We start from the raw sequence: 8,108 nt of genomic DNA, 5'->3' as shown, positions 1-8,108 counted from the left end.
TCAAAGTTGAATCACTCCCACATAACCAGAGACAGCCTCTCTGGAAAAGTTTGGTAGGTTTCTTTAAAAACTAATGAGTTGGTCAAAAAGTTTGTTTGGGTTCTCCTTTAAGATGAAAAACCCAAAAGGACTTTTCAGCCAACCCAAAAAGTATGCAATTACTATATAGTCCAGCAGTTGCACTCCTGGGGATTTATCCCAGAGAAGTGAAAATGTATATATACACAAAAACCTGTACACAAATACTTAGATCAGTTCAGTTTAATCACTCAGTCGTGTCTGACTGTTTGCGACCCCATGGACTGCAGCACGCCAGGCCTCCCTGTCCATCGCCGTCTCCTGGAGCTCACTCAACCTCATGTCCACTGAGTCAGTGATATCATCCAACCATCTCATCCTCTGACGTCCCCTTCTCCTCCCGCCTTCAATCTTTCCCAGCATCAGGATCTTTTCAAATGAGTCAGTTCTTCGCATCAGGTGGCCAAAGTATTAAGAGTTTCAGCTTCAGCATCAGTCCTTCCAATGAATATTCAGGACTTATTTCCTTTAGGATAGACTGGTTGGATCTCCTTGCTGTCCAAGAGAATTGTCATGGTTTGCATCGTTACATCAATGTCCCCACCATCACAGTAACTCTATTTGATAAGTACAAAGTACATTAAATGCCTTGGAGCCCCACACTGACTTAGGCTTCTAGGATGTGCTATTATGGCTTTCCATTTCAGTGCATCCAATCTTATTTTTAACCTGCAGAAAAACACCATTCCTGTCCTGGCTGCACATTTTCCTATGTTACAGATGACTCAGAACTTCTCATTGATCATTTCACACTGTGTACTTCCTTTCTTAGCTTAGTTGGAAAAAAACAAGTTTTTACCACATTTTATCACAAAACATCTTCCTGCTCATTGAGATGAAACACCATGTGCTCTTCTGTAAATACTGCTGACCCAAGCTCTCATCACCATGGCAATGTTTCACTGACATTTAAGCAAGCAAACAGCCTGGCGATTCAGCCACCGTTGCTTTTTTTTTTTTTTTTCCTTCAGATCATGTGGAAAAGACGAAGTGCCCAGGAAATATGTATTTTGAGAAATCCTCGCCAATATGCTTGACAAAGAAACAGCTTGGCAGTTGCCTTCAGATAATTTTTTTTTTTTTTTATAAAATAACTGGGTTGGATAGATGCTTTCATTCCAGCCCTCCATGGAATCAATTACTTTTAGTTTTGCTAACTAGCTTGTACAAAAGCACTGTCTATTCATATGAAAAGCTGACAACAGGTTTCAATAAAATAAGGTGAGCAGCACACATGGGCTCCCTACCAGCGCCTCACTTAAAATGAGAAGAAAAGAGCTTTAAAAATAAATAAATAAACTTTTAAAAGACATAAATCCATATGAGGGGCTTCCCCCGGTGGCTCGGGGGTAAAGAATCCGCCTGCAATGCTGGAGACGATGGATATGTGAGTTCCAACTCTAGGTCTGGGAAGATCCCCTGGAGGAGGAAATGGCCATCCACTCCAGTATTCTTGTCCAATCCCATAGGCAGAGGAGCCCGTGGGTTCACAGAGAGTTGGACACACAGAGCGATTGAGCACCCACTGCACCAAAACCATAAGAATGAAGGAAATGGAGGAGGAGACAACAGCCAGTGATAACGGGCAGCACAGTTATGGAAGCTGGTAAACTCATTCAGCAACCGGAGACAAGCTGAGAATTTAGCCACTGCTGGACAAAAAGCCAAGGGGCAGGCAGTGGGTTCCCAGTGCAGAATCTGCCGAGGCCCAGGATTTGGACAAGGCTGGGATGCCTGCAGGGAGAGGAATGCAGCTTTATCCCCAGAGCGGCACAGGAGCTGTGCTCCTGAGTTCTCAGCACACAGACAGCACAGGGTGAGGGTGAGACAGGGCTAAGGAAGAGCAGTCATCCTGACCCTGCCCTCTGGAGGTCCCAGGGTGCTGGCAAGACTTAATCCCACCCTGCACCCTCCAGGAGGACACTGGAGAACTTTTCTTGGGGAAGTTGCCTGACCCAAAAAGAAAAGTCCCACAGCTATTCACATTTTTCATCCCTCCAATGAAATGACCAGGTTGTCCATGGTCACTGGGAGGGTCACCAGTTCACAAACTCTGCCCGGTATCTGCAGCTCCCAACAAGTTTTGTGATGCTTTCCATTTAATTATGAATAGCCAGCCAAAAGCCACGGAACATTTCAGTACAGCCTGTAACCCCAAAAACAATAAAACAGAAAAAGAGAACTAGGATAAACAGAGATTCAGAAAAAAAAAAAAAGATACTGAGGGCTTCCCTGGGGGCTCAGTGGTAACTAATCTGGCTCCTATGCAGGAGACATGGGTTCAACTCCTGATCCAGGAAGATCCCACATGCCACAGAGCAACTAAGCCCGTGAGCCACAACTACTGAGCCTGTGCTTTTGAGCCTGGGAGGCACAACTAGTGAGCCCAACTACTGAAGCCTGAGTGCCTAGAGCCTGTGCTCTGCAAGGAGAAGCCTGCATATAGAAACGAAGAGTAGCCCCTGCTCAGCACAACTAGAGAAAAGCTGGCTCAGAAACGGAGGCCCAGCACAGCCAAAAATAAATAAATCTTTAAAAAAATAGGTGTGCAATCTACTAGGTCTGTTACAGAGGCAGGTTTATTTCCTCTATATGAAGCAAGCCAAATGCTGGGAGATGGAGATTTGTCACAAAGGTTTATTTACAAGGCAGCCCCCATAAAACTCTCCCCCAATTCCCTTCTGGCCCCTCAACTCCAGCCCCTGGGATTGCGGGAGGGGACTGGAACCACTGCTTCCTTATACAGCTGCAATTATTTGATGTTTTACACAATTCACTTCTTAATCACCAAATACATTTTAATTACATCTCTCTTCCCTGTGTTTCAAAACTGATGAGTAAAATGGCCCCGTTGGTAACAGATTTTCAGAGAATGAAATGCCTTTAAAAGAAAGTTGGCTGTCCTTTCAGAAAATGAAAAAGCCCATAAACTTCCAACATCACGTGGAGACAGCGTGACTAATTATCCAGAGTACGTGATGATGTCCCTGCGCGCACACACACACGTGCACACAAGTGAGAGCAGCTGGCCCAGACAGAAAGAACCTTCTGACTCAGCTTCTGCTGCCCTCACATAGTCGGAGGTAAAAGACGATGCAAGAGTACTGAATTTGTCTTTCCCCCTACCTTTCAGGTGTTTTTTTCCCCCTATAAAAGCAAGAAGAATATATAAATAACCAGGAGGGTAATACTCATTTCCTGACATCTGCCTTTTAAACCTTTTGTGATCATGCAGTTGATGTGAAGTGAGGTTATGCCTTTTTTTTTTTTTCCCCATAAGCGTCACCAGCTCCTTTCCTCCAGAGTTTTTTTTAATAACAAGGCTTTCCAGGTGGCACAGTGATAAAAAAAAAATCCACCTGCCAATGCATGAGATTAGGGTTCAATCCCAGGACTGGGAAGATCCCATGGGGTAAGAAATGGTAACCCACTCCAGTGTTCTTGCCTGGAGAATCCCGTGGACAGAGGAGCCCGGTGGGCTACAGTCCATGGGGTCGCAAAGAGTCGGACATGACTGAGCAACCTAGCACACACACCAGCCCTTTCCTCCAGACTTGTAACAGCAGCAGCCTACATCTGTTTAATCATATCAGCTGCACAAATGTCCTCAATTCAAATATGCCTTGAACTAATACTTTTCAAACTGTAACATGCATTTGGTCACCTGGAATTTTGTTAAAATGTGTGTTCAGTTTCAGTAGGTCTGGGAAGGGTCTGAGACTCTGACCAGCACCTAGGAGATGCTGGGCTTGATCCTTCGATTGCATTTTCTGCAGCAAAAACTTCAACTATCTGTGAAATGAGATTCTGCACTCTGCCAAGTATGGTATTTCCATGTGCTTATAAAAAGCAGATGCTTTCCAATGTCCTAGCAAGTTCATATGTGTTTATTTTTAATTACTTAAAGAGACTTGGGCAGTTTCTTGCAATTTTTCATTCTTTCATTTCACTATTGATGCATTTCTGTTCTGCTCTTGATTGTGTATCAATAGACTAGAGAAACAGAGAGCAAAAAAGATAAAATTGACTAACACTACAATCTGAGTCCACTCTTTCATAATCTGTAGAATTGGCAGCAAGTAGGAAGCAAATGGCACCCCACTCCAGTACTCTTGCCTGGAGAATCCCATGGATGGAGGAGCCTGGAAGGCTGTAGTCCATGGGGTCACTGAGGGTCGGACATGACTGAGCGACTTCACTTTCACTTTTCACTTTCGTGCATTGGAGAAGGAAATGGCAACCCATTCCAGTGTTCTTGCCTGTAGAGTCCCAGGGATGGGGGAGCCTGGTGGGCTGCCGTCTATGGGGTTGCACAGAGTCGGACACGACTGAAGCGACTTAGCAGCAGCAGCAGCAGGAAGCAAGGACACTAGAGATAAGGAAAATCACATCAAATGACACCTGATTCTTCTTTCAAAAGCCTAATGTATTTCAGAGTAATCCAGTTAAATAATAGACACACATATATAAATATCTAAATGAATAAGTGAATATAAAAAATACAATTAAAAGAGGAAAAGCTATGGAGATAATCCCCGACAGTAGCTGCACTTTTCCTTATGTCATTCCTTTCTGGGAAGCGCTGCTGCAGGCAACCTCAGGGGCAGACCCGCTTCCTCCTGGGAGGTCACTCTGGCTGCCCCTGCCATCTCCCTTCCTCTCTTTGCCCCTCTTGGCAATAGTCACCACTGGCCATGAGCCCTGCTGATGCTCTTAGCCAGGAGGGAATGCTGGGAAAATCCTTCCAGTTCACACGTGTGTCCACCATCACTGCCATCATCACCTCCATCATAAACAACAAGGCTAACGGAAGGCATCCACTTTAATTCTCCCACACTGGGCATCCCACATACACGTGCTCAGTGCTCAGTCGTATCCAGCTCTCTGTGACCCCATGGACTGGAGCCCGTCAGGTTCCTCTGTCCATGGGATTTCCCAGGCAAGATTACTGGAGTTGGTTACCATTTCCCAGCGGATCTTCCTGACTCAGGGATTGAATCCGCATCTCTTGTGTCTCTTACATTGTAGGCGGATTCTTTACGCCTGCGCCACCTGGGAACATGAACACTCTATATATATGTGTGTGTGTATGTGTGTGTATGCTGTGCTTAGTTGTTCAGTCGTGTCTGACTCTTTGCGACCCTCTGGACTCTAGCCCGCCAGCCTCCTCTGTCCATGGAGATTCACCAGGCAAGAAAACTGGAGTCAGTTGCCATTTCCTCCTCCAGGGGATCTTCCCAACCCAGAGATTGAACCCATGTCTCCTGCATTGAAAGTGGATTCTTTACCATTTGAGCCACCAGGGAAGCCCTACACACACACACACACACACACACACACACACACACACACACACACATATAAATATTAAACCTTTGGTACCTGTTACTGCCTTTCTTTTTTTCATAAGAAAAATTGCCAGCACATAGTAACAGGGATGAGGAAGTAGAAATAACCAGTGGCAGTGGAAAATTTTCAAAGTTGATTATCTCATGATAATAGTAACTAATATTCAATGTGCTGGTGGAGAACTGGGTACTAAGACCTCACATGGATTAATTCAGTGCCGTATGGCTCTCAGAGGAGTTAAGAGGAAGATGCTGTTAGTTCCTCAGCTGGTAGGAACTGCCTGTTTGACAGTGGGCATGTTTGTGTGTTTTGTGGATAGATGCTCTGGACGTGATTTTATTTTATATGCATCTATAGCTACATTTTTCAGCTTCTTAAATCGTTCCTAGTGAATTTGGTAGAACTGTGCTCTCCAATATTGTAGCCATGAGCCAATTTTGGCTCTTAAACATTTGACATCTGGCTAATAAGATGTGACATATGTGCCCAGTACACACAAGATTTTGAAGACAATGAAAAAAAACTAATGTAAAATATCTCTAAGATTTTAGATTAATTGTTGAACTATTATATTTGGGATATCATGGGTTAAATATCATAGATTACTAAAATCAAATAAATTATTAGTAATACTGCAATATAGTGCTATTGATTTCACCCATTTGTTTTTCTTCTCTCTTTAACGTGGCTACTAGAAAACTGAAACTCACTTATGTGGCTTGCTTCCTATTTGCTGGAACAGCACCGTGTTACGAGCACATTTTCTATGGTCTTTTGCTGAAATCAGGCAGATGAGATGAAGAACTTGTACTTGATTAGTTGTTGGGGGCTGTAGACAAGGTCTTACCTCTCCCAGGTACGTGTCTCTCCTAAGACCTGTGTCTTGCTCTAGCCTGGTATTTCTCAGCCCCAGTGGAATCACCTTGGAAATTTCAGTAAAAGCTGCCGCCTGGATCCTGCGTGCAGAGATTCTGATGGTCTGGACAGCTTGGCCATCGGGGGTTTTTTAAAGGCCTGCAGGTGAGCTGAAGAAGCAGTGGAAGCTGAGAACCTGATGGGAAAAAAGGATCTGCAGAACTGAGCCCTGGGGACTGAGGTAGTAGGAGGGAGCGGAGGGGGCGGGGTGTTGGCAGAGGGGCTTGGCTCACTCTGCATCTCTCGTACAACTAGATAAGCATGGTGTGGAAAGGCCCAGGAGAATGGTCAGAGCCTGCACAGCTCATTAAAAACTAAACTCCCCTCCCCTTCAGGGTCCTGAGGTGGGGAGGGGAGGAGTGGAGCTCAGTTGGGGTGGGGGTGGTGAGAATGCTTTCAGCTGTGTGAGGTGACACTTCCCCAGGGACCCCAGGGAGGGCTGGCTGCAGAGGTGTATGCCTCTCTCACCTCCAGGGGCCACAGGGCCAAGAGATGCTGCCCTGGAGGAAACCACAGCACTGAGCTGAGACTGGCCTTACCCCCCACCACACCCCCAGCCCCCAGCCTTTGTCCACAGGCTCTGAGTATCCTCCCATCCAGGCCGAGAGCCAGAGTCCAGGAGACGCTATAGCAGTTCTGTGTTTGGTCAAAGGAAATACTCAAATCCATTCATATGATATTCTAAATGTCTACCTACTACATACAGAATTTCAGAATTCAGGCAACTTTCAACTCTTGAAGGTTAGATTATTAGCATCGAGACAAGAAACTGCCCCCTCAAACCCCCGCTGACTTCAATCAAAGCTGCCCCCCCACCTGCAGACTTGCCTGTTGAGCAGGGGTCTGGCTCCCACTTTATTAAACATATTGGCCCAGATCTTTCTGAATAATTTTTTATAAAACTTCCCCTGCATACCTTCCTGACAAAGTCACTGTTCCAAGGGGGCAGATGGTCCCACCTGCCACCCATCCTTCCATGCTGGAGCGAGACATCTTTTTTGAAGCACATGTTCTCTGAGACCAACCACCAGATCTTCCTCCATCTATCTCTTCTATTTTTCTACGATCCGTTTAGGATTCTGCCATATTTTGTGAACTTACCCTATGTCCAAGTTGATCAGGGCTCACTAAATGAACAACTTTTGCTCTCAAATTCACCATCATGAACACAACTTGGAAAATGATTACTTTTTAGGATTTTTACCATCAGATACTGCCAGGCGATGAAAACAGCTGTGTCCATGTACGTAACCTTTCCTTCTCAGATCTTTGGGGGAGTAAGTGGGCAGTGCTGAAGACTGTCAGAGCACTCTCTCATTTCCAGACTCTTAAAGATGAAGGGAAGAGCTGCCCAGCGGACGCGAAGCCGCATTTATGAATGAACGCATTCATGGCTGGGTTTCCTGCCTTCTGTGTTTCCTTACAGATCTAAAGTTGTAACTTCCACACAGTACTGAACTACATGAACAGTTTCTATTTCTATTCTCTGTCCCGCGAGGAGAGAATACTTGGCAGCGCATGTAACGTTAAAAAAAAAAAAAAATTCCTTTCCTCTGGCTGGCATTCAACTTTTATATTTTTAGATTTGGAAATACGTTTTCCTCTCCCTCCACCCAGCATGTATATTTTTATTCTCCTCTGACTCCTTCCAAACTGCAGCAAAATCTGTTTCCTGGCAATTTGAGAAGTGAGAACTGTCAGAGTTGGGGGAAAAAAAGTGAGGAGACATGTGATGCTGTCATGTTAGCATGGAAACATTGCCCAAG

This window comes from Bos javanicus, chromosome 13 (assembly GCF_032452875.1).
Source record: "Bos javanicus breed banteng chromosome 13, ARS-OSU_banteng_1.0, whole genome shotgun sequence".
NCBI lineage: Eukaryota > Metazoa > Chordata > Mammalia > Artiodactyla > Bovidae > Bos > Bos javanicus.
This window is presented reverse-complemented; position numbering follows the sequence as displayed.